The sequence below is a fragment of the Triticum urartu genome, chromosome 6 (assembly GCF_003073215.2).
Source record: "Triticum urartu cultivar G1812 chromosome 6, Tu2.1, whole genome shotgun sequence".
NCBI classification, from domain to species: Eukaryota; Viridiplantae; Streptophyta; class Magnoliopsida; order Poales; family Poaceae; genus Triticum; species Triticum urartu.
In genome coordinates, this window is record NC_053027.1 from 10,568,502 (window position 1) to 10,582,935 (window position 14,434).

Below are 14,434 nucleotides of genomic sequence, written 5' to 3' on the forward strand. Positions count from 1 at the left end.
TTCTTTCACCGCAGTTGGCCTTGTTGGTTAAATTTATGGTCAAACTTGAATCATGGAAAGCGCGAGCGCACTATATTATGGAACAGAGGGAGTACTACGCTCCCCGTACGAATCTTTCGTATGATATAGCTATATAACAAAGGGCGTATTAACGATGTAGCTATAATAATCTATGCTCTGTTGTACGGGGAGATTCTTGTGCAAACCTTTACAAAATTCCTAGTACTAGACTACTAGTTTATACTAGACCTAGATGGCTACTGTGTCCACATGGTGGCCGATCAAATGCAGATCTCAAGACACATGGGAGAATGCGTACATGATTTATGAGATCCACTCGGCATTATTTTATGCATGATTAAGTACACTAACATGTTACATGGATGTGTGGGGTGAGTATTAAGGATGGTTACATTAGACATTTGAAATGACAATGTCGACTGATAAATGATGTATGGAGTACTTGTTTCGCCATAGGTAATTTAATAAATTGATACGCTAATCTACCCAGTCAGTGTCATGGTTACTTAGCCAACTACTAAAACAAAAATACAAATTAATACATCCCTTGAAATACAATATAAGGTGCCTTGGACATTAACATGGTCTACAAGGTTGTGTTTTGAACATTAGTTCTTACGGAAGTATGTTACATCAAATTAAAGTAAGTATGGACTAAAAGAATACATGTCATGACAGATCGATTGGTTTTGATACTGTAATTATCGGTAAGTATTGAACAATCTTCAAAATAGTTAAAAGTTTGGTTTCCATAGATGCTAGCCTTACTTGAAGACATGGAGTGATTAAATTACTTGGTCTTAGGTAGATTATCATTGTCATTCCCAGCTTCACATCCGAACAAAGTCTACTCGAGATTTACCCATGATTAGATATCACACTATTAGCTAAATTTTCAAAAAAAAGGAAGATAGTTTCTCACCTTGCGTTTACATCCACAAGCTTGTTGCTTTCACAGAAGAAAAATGGAAGTGCTGGTCACAAAGAATTTATGTTGCTAGATTCTGAACTTCGCTAATGAAAATATCGGATATGTAAGTCGCCGTACATACGTTTGCGCAAGCGATTCGCCGACCACATGGTGGGCGCCGGGGAGGGGGGGTGGGGCGGTCGTCGTCCTCTCCGACGACGACGAGCACAAGGAGAAGGAGATCGACGTCGAAAAATGGCACCGCATCTTCCCCGACTGCGGCAACGACAGGAGATCGACGTCGAAGAATGGCGCCGCATCTTCCCCGACTGCGGCGACAAGGACACAGGGCCGAACCCTAAGATCGGTGGTATGAAGCGGGCCAAATGGATAGCACTCTATAATAGTGATTAGAGTTTATGTTTAGGTTGTGTTTAAGCCAAAGATTAATTTAAATAGAATCTATGTTGAACTTTATGCAAATTTTGGTTGAATATATGCACATTATGTCAAATTTCGGTTGTTTAAATCGAATATATCTTGAACTTTATGCAAATTTGGTTTTTACTCCGTTATATATAGGGGATTAGATGGGTCCAGCCAAAACTTAGTGTAGTAAATATACTCCACTAAGGGTTTACTTTGCCGGATCCTCCACTATTTTGAGGGGTGAGCTGCCCTAACCAAGTCTGTACTTTTTCTGCCCCCAAAACAAATGAAGCCACAAGAAGAACCTATTCGCTCTTGTGAACCAATCTGATTTCTCTTGCATCAGGGTTGCTATGAGCACGCACCTTTTTCCCTACAAGCTGATTAATTAGCTTACCAAGGCCGGCCATCGTTATTTTAAGAAATAATTTATAAAGGATCCCAATAAATCCTGAACGTTCGGATTTTAACATTTCGAACATTTTTTGATGGCAATTTTAGTTGATGCGAGGTGGCAACTTTAGTCGTTGACACATGACAACTTTGTCCCAGTTCATTTTTTGTTAAAAAATTACCATGTTTGCCAACATCACCTGAACTAAAGTTGCCATGAAAAACATTTAGGTTGCCATGCTTAAAATCCGAACGTTCGGAGTTAATAAGTTTCGTTCATAAAATACTCAACCGTTCGACACCGTATGTTGCACGAGGATAACCTTTGGCAGGGGAGGAGGCCATAGTATCAAATAAATTAATAAATCGGTACCAGAAGAAGGCGTTAAGTTCCCATCAGCTATCTTCTACCTCGTCCACTCATGATTATTCACATCATTAATAGTTTCTTTGTTATATAGCTATACGTAGTATGAAAGATTCGTACGGGAGCTTGTAGTATAATTTGAAGCTGGCCAACGTTTGACTCCTGGACGAGGTAGAAGATAGCTGATGGAGGTGTTTTATGGTACCTTCAAATGAATATAAGCCCTCCATTTACTCTAATCTGATGGATACGATTGTTTGGCACTCTAGTATAGATGTCTTGGAGTACTATCATTAAAAGTTGGAAAGTACCACCAGTTCGAGGGTAATTTGGTAATCTAGAATTAGATTGTTAATTCTCCACTAATTAAGGGATATGATCAACATGCAACCGGCGATTAAGCTGGGGACCCATAGAGCAGGACTTCTTCATATCCCCAAAACGAAATCAATACATCAGATCTCAAAAGGGAACGCGATGCGGTGAAATACAAGTATACAACTATTAGTAATTGTGTGATTGTTGGAATTGGAATGAACTGATTGCTAGATCCAGGGGAGGGCTGGGTCGCCGGGAGCACTTGCCGGCGGCTAGGTTGCCAATTTTTTATGCATGTGTGTGATCGGGCCTGGGGACTGAGAAGATTCCCCCGGGAGGATGTGCCACCGGTCATTGTGCACGATCAGAGGCGGCGGCTTGCGCTTGATCGGAAGAGATTTCTTTTTTCTTTTTTCAGGTGATCAGATTAGGAAATTAGATCAAGGGAAAATCTTAAAATTATACCTAAATTACGGAGACAAAAGGCCTAAAGTGCCCTCTGAAATCAACGGTGAGATTTTGTTGGTACTCCCACCTCCATGTAAGGAGTATCAGGGTATTGTAAAAAACCTCATATATTAATATCGCAAAGATATTAATTACATCCAGTCTCTGCAACAACGCAATGCCCAAGTGACATGACGGATGCACATTGCCAAAAAAAGAAGAAACTAAAAAAGAAAGGCTGCGTGCGAGTGAGAGAGAGAGAGAGAGGTTCGTCTAGGTTTTGTCCCAACATTGGAGGCTGACAAACTCTACCTGGTGCTCGCCAATGAGCTGGTTAACTTTGCGGAGGCGGAGCCGCCTGACATATGGCGCCGTGCGATGCTAAAGGAAATGGGCTCGGTCGAGGAGAACGCGACATGGTAACCTCCCTACAGGACATTGGCCAATTGGATTGAAATGGATCTTCAAAGTAAAAAAGAACGCCACCTGCGAAGTAGTGCGGCACAAAGCCTGCAACCCCTGCCATACTCCCATGGAGGTGCGCTTGAAGCTCTACAGGTCAAGCATCAGCCCGTTAGCAGATGCGGCGCTTTACCAGAGCCTTGTTGGCATGCTCCACTACCAAAGGTTCGTGGATTCAGTGATGCTGATATGGGACTATGGGAGGATACATAGATGATAGCGAGCACATTGGGAATGTTGTTCTTCTATGGCTCCTGACCGGTCGGCTGGCATCCTCAAAAGCAGGTCATCACTCTCTCACCATGCGAGTCGGAGTACATAGATGCCGTGACGGCCGCCTGTTAGGGAGTTTGGACCGGCCGTCTTCTCGGTGATCTATTGAAGGAAGACCCTCTGTAGGCTGAACTTCGCGTCGACAACAAATCTGCCATACAACTTTGCAATAATCATGTGTTCCACGATCGAAGTAAGCACAATAGCACATTAATCTTAGGTACCTCTTCATTCGTGACTGTGTGAAGAATGGTATGATTGCAGTTGATTATATCAGTACACAGGAGCAGCCTCACAAAATCGCTCGGACATGCGCGCTTCTAGGAGCTGCACACGCAAATTGGCATCATCGAGATCATGCAGTCGAACATCTAGATTAGGGAGGTTTCACTGTTAAGTTTTAGTAACTCTAGCTGGTCATCTACTTTCGAGTGAGTTTTCAGTTAAGTTCAGTTAACCATCGCGAGCTCACAGATTGTGTGTATGCCGATTGGATAAGTATAGGACTGACAGTCCTTCATCCGTAAATCACAGCTCACCTTGTCCAATCATGTGTTCTTCTTCAGCACAGATGCCGGCTGCATTCAAAAATTTGCTCTTATAGTATCCAGTACACAACAAACATTAATACAGAAAAGAACCGAGAGTCCAGTCAATTTTTTAAAATATTCAAGAACAGCGGCACATCAGTAACGTGATTACATACTAATCACAGATTTCACATATTGCCTAGCTAGGTCTGTCTTTTCTCCGTTCAATGGACTAAACTATGGTAGTATAGAGAGGTTAACTATTTCTACACATATAAAACTGCAAGGAAAAACATGAGTGTATTATACTCCGTATAAAGTACGTACACCATTTATTTTTGCGGTTGCGTAGTGTCATTGATCTGCCCACTTAGCTAGGAATCCATGCACTCGATGTCAGGGAGGACTGTACAAATCGGTCGAAATCAGGATATACATATGTATTAGAGGTAAAATAAGATCTTTTGGATTCTAAGAAGTAATTATGGGATTTTCAGTTATCCACATATGTTTTTCTTCTTCAAACTATTATGTTTCTTTGATACCATTTGTTGAATTCAAACCTATTCTGTTTGTTTCACCATATTGGTCACGAGCTCACCATGTGCACGGAAAAAGAAAATCAATTGTAAAAACAATAGCCTGATGTGAAACCTGCCCCTAACTAACGCACATGGATATAGGGCGACTTGCATATCCGATTTTCAATCCGATTTTCATTAGCAAAGTTCAGAATCTGGCAACATAAATTCTTTGTGACCAGCACATTCATTTTTCTGCTGTAAAATCAACAAGCTTGTGGATGTAAATGCAAGGGGAGAAACTATCTTCCTTCTTTTCTTTGAAAATTTAGCTACATAGTGTGATATCTGATCATGGATAAATCTCGAGTTGACTTTGTTTGGATGTGAAGCTTTGAATGACAATGATAATCTACCTAAGACCGAGTAATTTAATCACTCCATGTGTTCAAATAAGGCTAGTATCTATGGAAGCCAAACTTCTAATTATTTTGAAGATTGTTAAACAATACTTACCGATAATTACTGTATCAAAACCAATCGATCTGTCATGACATATATTCTTTTAGTCCATACTTACTTCGATTTGATGTAGCATACTTCCCTAAGAATTAATGTTCAAAACACCCTTGTAGACCATGTTAATGTCCAAGGCACCTTATATTATATTTCAAGGGATGTATTAGTTTGTATTTTTGTTTTAGTAGTTGTGCTAAGTAGCCATGATACTGACTGGGTAGATTACTGTATCAATTTATTAAAATTACCTATGACGAAACAAGTACTCCATACATCAGTCGACATTATCATTTCAAATGTAACCATACCAACACGTGCATGTAACATGTTAGTTTAGTTTACTCAATCGTGCATAAAATAATGCCGAGTGGATCTCATAAACCATGTACGCATTCTCCAATGCCTCTTGAGATTTGCATTTGATCGGCCACACCATGTGGAGACACAGTAGCCATCTAGGTCAAGATCGAATAGAACAAGTATAAACTACTCCCTCCGTTCCAAATTACTTGTCTTAGATTTGTCTAGATACAGATGTATCTAGACTCATTTTAGTGCTAGATACATCCGTATCTAGACAAAAAAAATTTTAGAACGAAGGCTCGCGAAGAGCCCGGTTTTGAATTAACAAAGCCATCAACCGGCCAGGAAATACAAACACACACAAACCCCACAACCAAACGATACAAGGGGACACTCTAGGAGGCTTACAACTCAACGGGTCGCACAAGCTCAAAAAGAATACAAGAAAACAAAGCTCGAAGCTTGTCCTAGCCGAAGACTACAGCCAAACAGCCATCTAAGGGTGAGGCACACACGAGCACGACGAGGACCTGCTTGCAACAAGTGTGGCAAGTGAGCCCGACCAACGCCCAAGTAGAAAGACATCACACATCCGCCGTCTCTCTCGTCGCAGAGGGACCCTTCCCTCTCGCCATGGCTCGCAAGGCGCCATACCCGGCGGACTTGAGAGACTCTCACCCTAGAGCAGGGGACGTGCCAGCTTCGGGACCTGGAGCAGCCGCAGCACACACCACCACTTGAACATTCGAGCACTCCGCGACTGCCGCATCGCCACAACCTAGAACGCCGGAGAGCTGCAGGAAAACCACCAGGTGCAGCTACTGAAGAAAGGCAACAGAGGCATCAAGTAAACCGGCAGGCCAACGAGGAGAACCTCATGCCACCGCCGTCACTGGACCACCCAAGCCACCCAAGCTCCGACCTTGAACCCCTCACCTGAGCGCAACCCTCCCCAGGCGGCGCCCCCAAGGAAGACACGACGCATAGCGCGCCGTCGCCGCCCAATCCAAGCCAGATTTTGGGCTTTCACCCGGGAGGAGGAACAGGGGTGGAAAGGGGAAGGACCTCCGCAGCACCTCCAAGGGGAGACGGCGTCGGGGACGTCGATGCTGCCAGGCCGGCCAAGCCGGCCAACGGTTTCCCGCGGCCCAGGACCAGACCACCGAACACCCACCCACATCATATCGGCACTCGGGAGGAGGCTGGCGAGAAGCGGCGGGGACGAGGGATACAGGGGAAAGGAGCCACCCGCAGATCTGACAAGGAGGGGAAGACCTCCGCGCCACCGCCGCCACCCGCCGTCGTCTCACCACCCGCGTGGTCGAGGCCGCCGGCCAGAGCACCCCGCGAACGACGTCGGCCGAAAGGCGCCGCCGCCTCGCCAAGAAGGGCCGCCGCCCCAGATCCGAGGTCCTCCTTGAGGAAAGGAGCGGCCGAGGCCTCGCCGCCACCATCACGGGCGGCCGCGCGAGCGGATCCGGCGGCTTTCTCAGGTGGAGAAATTTAAGACAAGTAATTCGGAACGGAGGGAGTAGCTAGTAGTCCAGTACTAGGAATTTTGTAAAGGTTTGCACAGGAATCTCCCCGTACAACAGAGCACAGATTATTATAGCTACATCATTGATAGGCTCTTTGTTATATAGCTATATCATATGAAAGATTCGTACGGGAGCTTGTATAATATATATATTTGGAGCTGGCCAACTTTTGATTCCTGGACAAGGTAGCAGGTAGCTGATAGGAACTTAACGCCTTCTTCTCGTACCGATGAAATTTTATCAATTTGTTTGAGACTATGGCCTCCTTCCCTGCCAAAGGTTATCCTCGTACAACATGTGGTGTCGAAAGGTCTATGGTTTGCATTATTTTTGGAGTAGCATGTTATGAATTGTTCCTTAATAGGCCAGTGCTAGCCGTCAGTCGGCCGGCCCAAATTTGTGCCGGTCACCGCGTAGGCGTTGGATACGTGCATGTATGGCTGTTAGATCGGGGCTTCTCGTGTCGTTTTCTCTCCCAAAAACAAATCCGACAACGCCAGCGGAGAAAAGGAGCAGTGGGCCGCCAACACTCGCCATGCGGGAGTGAACGACCAACCTCGAAGCACCGCCTCCAACATCGCTGGTTCGCCCCCCTCGCCGACGATCACTGCATCCCATGTGTTTCTCGTTGGCTCCACGCATGCAACACCAAGCGCCCGTAGGTTGCAGTCAATATGGCGATGGTCGCAACTCCGGTTAACAACGGGGCGGAGCTCCGGTGGCGGTGGACGCCGGCCACAGCACCCATGGACGAGCTCGCAATGTACCTCCCTCGGTTGCTGGTCACAGCAAAACCTCCCTCCGCTCGTAGCAAACATCGACAACGGTTGCAAAAAAAAAGAGTCATCATCGTACGCCACCGCTCACCGCCTCAGCAAATCGGCTCGCCGGCTCCATTAAAAAAATCTCCTTCGTTGCTGAGCCACCAACACGTGCTCTCTAAAAAATGGGACACGCAGCCAGCCAGCCAGCCACACCTTAGGATCTGCCTACATCTTACAGCGCGCGCTCAGCCGGCCGAAACTTCGGCCGGCCAGCCGTATTTAGTCGTTTGCCTTCTTAACAAAACGATGGCCGGCCTTGGTGAGCTAATTAATTAACTTTTTTTGAGCGGTAGCTAATTAATTAGCTTGTAGGGACAAAGGTGCACAAGAGCGAATAGGTTCTTTCTCGTGGCTTTATTTGTTTTGGGGGCACGTAAGAGATCGAAAGAAAGAAGCTCAAAAGTACAGACTTGGTACACTAAAAAAAATTTACAGGCTAGGTTATTTTGTAAACTTGATTTCTCCCCATGTATGTTCAAGCATCCGATGTTTTGTGATCCCATCCACGCATTCAATCAATGATAGACCATCTGATGTTACGTCCCATGTGCGATACATAAATTGAATTTCTCTGTGACGCACAAGGAGGGAATCAACTCCGAACTGATTTCATAAACCAATCTATGGTTGGATGGTTAGGAGGACAGTGTTATCCCCAACCCATCAGAGTTCGAGTCCAAGACTTGCGTTGGTGCTCACATTTTTCTAGATTTATTTCAGACTTTTCCGCAATGTTCGTTCAGTAGAAGGAGATATTCCCGTCGACTACGAGGCACCTGTGGTGACTTCGTCTATCTCAAGATGCTATGTCAGCTCAATCTCTCGGAGACCCTCATAGGGAAAGGGTGTGTGGGTGTGCATTCATAAAAATAAGTGTATGCTCCTGTATGTGAGCGACTTTGATTGTATTGTGTTAAAGAAACTCCAAACCATTTCCACTAGAGAAATCATCACAGAGGACAACAAAAATGATACTTTGGGCTATAAATTACGAGGAAAATAGAACACCAACCATCGCACTAGAAAGTTTGCTCAATACATTGAACAAGCTAGTTAGCCATGGCTCAAGTTCTTCACAGCCTCCATGAGCCCCAAGTCCTTGTGCTCATCGTATGCCCTCTTATCCTCCTCCTCCTCATCGTTCGGCTTGCCACATCCACGACAACCACAAGGAGAGCAGACAAGCTGCTCGATAGACTCCCATCGCCTCCCTACAAGCTCCCTCTCATCGGCCACCTCCACCTCGTCGGTTCACTGCCCCACATTTCCCTCCGCAGTCTCGCTGAGAAGCATGGCCCGGATGTCATGCTTCTACGCCTTGGCGCCGTCCCCAGCCTCGTTGTGTCGTCCGCTCGTGCAGCCATGGCAGTTCTCCGCACGCACGACCATGTGTGTGCGTCCCGGGTGCAGTCCGCCGTGACTGACGTCCTCTTCTATGGATCAACTGATATGGCCTTCTCCCCATATGGGGATCACTGGCGCCAGATTAGAAAGATTGTCGCAACACATCTTCTTGGTTCGAAGAAAGTTGGCTCCTACCGTCTCGCCCGTGAAAAAGAGGTAATTGGTTTCTGAGTACCAGTTTCTGCAATATGTCACTAAGAACAAGATTTTTCTATTAATGTGGACATAAAAAAATTATATCGTGAAAGTATTTATTTTCAACACAAACTAGTAACAAGTTTTGAATATATTAATCGCCAAATATAGAGAAGAAGTTTGATTCCAGCCAGGGTTGATATATTGTCGACTAGAGAGGCTACTAGTAACAAACCTTGTGGTGGTTACTGAGCTCCAAGTAGTGTTGACTTTGTCTTTCCGTGTGAAAATTTGTAATTCATGGTATACGATGATCCCTATTGATCATCCACTCATCCATGGCAAAATGATCGACAGGTACAACACACTCTGGCGAGGATCCGCGAGGCAACCGCCAGGAGCGATGTAGTGGACCTTAGTAAGCTGCTTAGCTCGTTCACCACTGATATTGTTTGCCATGCTGTGTCGGGCAAGTCCTTCAGAGGCGGCGGTCGGAACGAGTTGTTCCGCGAGCTGGTAGAGACTAGCTCGATGCTCATAGGTGGGTTCAACCTGGAGGACTACTCCCCAAGTTGGCAAGGCTGGACGTGGTAAGGAGGATGGTGTGTGCTAGGGCGGAGAGAGTGAAGAAGAAATGGGATGACTTGCTTGATGAGATCATCAACGACCACGCCAAGAACACGATGTTGGACCATGAAATCAAGCAAGACGGAGAGACAGATTTCATCGATGTATTGCTCTCCATTCAACAAGAGTACGACCTCACGAGAGAAAACGTCAAGGCCGTGTTGGTGGTATGCATATCATACTTATAAATAACCCCATATTTAGATACATATAAAATTAAACATAACTAATATATTGACATGTAAAAATGGTGGTCTCTATTTTCGCAGGACATGTTCATAGGTGGGACGGACACATCATTCATAGTGCTGGATTGTGCAATGGCTGAGCTAATCCAAAATCCGGAGGTGATGACCAAGCTCCAAGCTGAAGTGAGGAGCGTAGCAGAGGGGAAGGAAATGGTTACAGAAGAGGATCTGAGTGGCATGATCTACCTCAAGGGTGTTATCAAAGAGACGCTCCGGCTACACAGCCCTGTGCCGCTCTTCCTGCCCCACCTCTCCACGGCCGACTGCGACATAGAGGGATACACCATACCGTCTGATACCCGTGTGATCATCAATGGATGGGCTCTAGCAAGGGACCCTGCCTACTGGGAGAGCGCAGAGGAGTTCATGCCCGAGCGCTTCATGGAAAATGTTGGAAGCACCATGATTCATGACTTCAAGGGAAGCAATTTTCATTATTTGCCTTTTGGGACTGGACGAAGGGTGTGCCCAGGTATGAACTTTGGAATGGCGACTGTTGAGATAATGTTGGCAAACCTCATGTACCACTTCAATTGGGACCTACCTGCAGGGACAGTAAAAATCAATATGGAAGAGTGCTTCGGCGTCACAGTAGGTCGCAAGGAAAATCTCATTCTTGTCCCGGCACTTGCGCAAAAACAAGTTTAATCGGGATCATGCTATATAAGACTGCAACCTATGTTGGATGTATGGTTGATTACCTACTTGTCAGATTGCAATCACTATTGTTGTATGCATAGATATTGTGCCTTTGTTGTAAGCATTAACATATGGGTTTCAGAGTGCACTATGATATATTGAAATAATGGGTGTGGTGTCGGAAAAGGCCGAGGGAAAAAATTGTTTACACGATCCCATCGCTGGCATGCAATCATCGCTGAGATGGACCTGGAGCTGCTCGTTGTTGCACTAATGGCAATCTCTCCAAGTTCCCAGCAGCGCTGAGCTGTTTTACATTATTTATGTGGCTTGCAGGTACAGTTTTGATTTTTGGAGTTGTATAAGTATTTCATGTAATGAGAGCCGAAAAAGACCAAAAACATATTGCTATTTTTTACTTTTTATTACTTTAATCTTTTACAAAAAATGTAATATGAAATAAAATTAGGAGTCTAAAACATTGTGGACTCAATCAGTAGTTTCTATTTGCTATATTGTGCACATCTTAGAAGAATACTATGTAAGTTGCCTGAAATTTAAAGTTGGGCGAGTCAATTTTTTAACCGTTGATTCTTTTGTCAAGATTTGTGCTATTTTTTTCCTTTTGTCAATTTTCAGGGCTTCCGGGGCTGAAGATTTCTCTATTGTGCTTGAAATCCGTTACTCATTGCCTATTTTTTCTATTTGTATTAGTTTTTCTTTCGTTTATGTCTTCTTTTCCATTCGGTGGTCTTTTTCTATCTTGGTATTTTTGGGATGTTGGGTGTGTGTGAATGAATATTTAATATTATATACTTGTTCTTTGCATATTAGAAAAGGTACAATTTCAATGCAAAACCATGTGCAAGGATATTTTCTCTTGAAGCGTAATACCGGTGCCCATAATTCATTCACAAAAAATCCACTATTATATATTCTTGTATAATATAGAAAAGCACATTTTTTGTGTAAACTGTGTGCAAATATTTTCATTATTTTATTTCATTTTTCTTTATTCTTAAAGGGTAATATCAATGTCACTAATTCATTCTTTCTTAGAAAACTTCATTATTTTGATTGGTTTAAGTTGTTGTTTCATTTCCTTTATTCTTGAAGAGTAATACCAATGTCACTAATTCATTCTTTCTTAGGACTTCTTTTTGTGAAAATTCTACTAATGTATAGCTTATTCTTGCATATTATAAAAAACATAGTTTCTATGTAAATTTTATCATTACTTGTTTTATTTAATTTATCTTTGTTCTTAAAGGGAAATACCAATGCCACAAATTTATTCTTTCTTAGACAGCTTCTTATTTTTATTTTGTCTTAGTTTTATTTCATTTGCTTCTTCTTTAAGGGTAATGCCAATACTAATTCATTCTTTCTTAAGAAACTTCTTTTTGGTAAAAAAAATCCACTATAATATACTTATTTTTGCATATTTAAGGAAAGCATAATTTCTTTGTAAATTTTGTTATTATTTGTTTTATTTTTACATTTCTTTCTTCTTAAAGCATAATATCAATGTCAGTAATTCATTCTTTCTTACTCCCTCTATTTCTAAATATAGGTCTTTTAGAGAATTCCCTAGGGACTACATATGGATGTATATACACATATTTTTGAGTGTAGATTCACTCTTTGCTCTGCATGTAGTCCATATTGGAATCTCTAAAAGGACTAAAATTTAGGAACGGAGGGAATAGAAACTTCAGTATTTTGATTTGCTTTAGTTTTTATTTCAATTTCTTTCTTCCTTAATGGTAATACCAATGCCACTAATTCATTTCTTTTTAGTAAAATTCTTTTTTGCGAAAATTCCGGAATTGTATGCTTATTCTGCGCAAATTGTGTGTAAATTTTGTCATTATTTGTTTTTTCTCTTTCTCCTTAAAGGGTAATACCATTATACAAATGTCACTAATTCATCTTTCTTAGAAAATTTACTTATTTTAATTTATTTAAGTTTTTATTTCATTTCTTCTTTACGGGTAATACCAATGCTACTAATTCATTCCTTTTAGGAAAATTTGTTTTTATGAAAATTTCACTAGTATAGGCTTGTTTATATTATAAAAGGTGCAATTTTTGTGTAGATTTTGTGTAATTTTTTTTGATTATTATTTTCCTTCTTCTTAAAGGATAATACCAATGCCACTAATTCATTGTTACTTAGAAAACTTTATTATTTGATTTTGTTTTACCTTTTGTTTAATTTTCTTCCTATAGAAAACTACACATATTATAGGCATGCCCACTCCTTTCATCATACTCATGTGAAGATTAACTGAACTCTAACTGTGTATATATAGGCAGACCTCGTAAAGCGATTAAGTTTCATTGGATCGGTCGGTCAAAACTTACACATACACGGTATATCTATTAACTCCAACACTTTTGTGTAGTTTCCATGATCTGTTCAACAAAATATACTACTATAGTTGGCTAGCGTGTGCGCTGGAGTAGTATTTCGCACGGAGACAAATTTTGGATGAAAATTTGATGTTCAAATATGATACATTCGTGAAGGTTTTTCCCTTTCTTTCTTTTTTTGAATCCTAGCGTATCAAAGGAACAGGCTCCAAGTGAGAGTATGCATTTATGCGTGTGCACCACGTTGGATGACGTGTCGTGCTATTGATAAGCCGTGTCACCAACCTGTCAACCGGCCAGAAAGAGAAAGCCCTTGGACAGATTACGCGTGAGGAGAGAAAAAAGGACATGCTTATGGAGAAGATGGTCACACGCGGGGAGCACCCTGCCACCTACCTGCAAGTGTGAACGTGTTGTGTTTACCCGACAAGGACTTTCTAGCGGGGTTGATCGAACGGTCAGGAAAGAGTTGCTCTGATAAGAAAAGTGATGGACCTAAATTTTAATTTCATTGAGTTTGATCCCGTGGGAGATAACATTGGAGATGCCCTTAGGGCATGGAACCTGCTACCCACGGGACAACGTAGGATGGGAGCGAGGTTAAAACTAAAAGTGTAGCATCCAGAAGAGCCGGCCTCTTCAGGTGTGAAAGCTGATAGAAAGGAGATAAGTAAAAAAAGTGCAGAGTTGAAAAGAACTAATTTGGAAATCTAAGATGCTCAAGGTTTCACGTGCATGTAAAATTCCATGACGTGATGACATGCATGTCTTTCTAGAAAAGAATCCGATGCTCCTTGAAACATTACCGAGCCCTGATAATTTATAGAGTTCCCCGTTACCGAACCCTGATATTTTAGAGTTTCCCGATGCCATATTGCCGTGAAATTGTACACAACTCCATTCCATAATATAATGGTGTTTTTTATACTATACCAGTGTCAAAAACGGACAGAGGGAGTAGAACACAGGATCACCCCCTTCGTCCCATAATGTAATATGTTTTTTTACAGGACAGAGGGAGTAGAACACAGTATCTTTCATCCGATGCTCCTTGGACCGGAAGCAACAAGATTTTCACACAGTACAAGGCGTTCCAAATATGACTGATTCCCACAACTTCTTGGAATCCAAATTCACGCAACATTTCACA

General features: G+C 42.7%; 1 pseudogene; it reads left to right on the forward strand.

The window, feature by feature from the left end:
- The first annotated feature begins 9,202 nt into the window (after positions 1 to 9,202).
- Positions 9,203 to 10,917, forward strand: LOC125516312 (annotated as a pseudogene).
- The last annotated feature ends 3,517 nt before the right edge of the window (positions 10,918 to 14,434 follow it).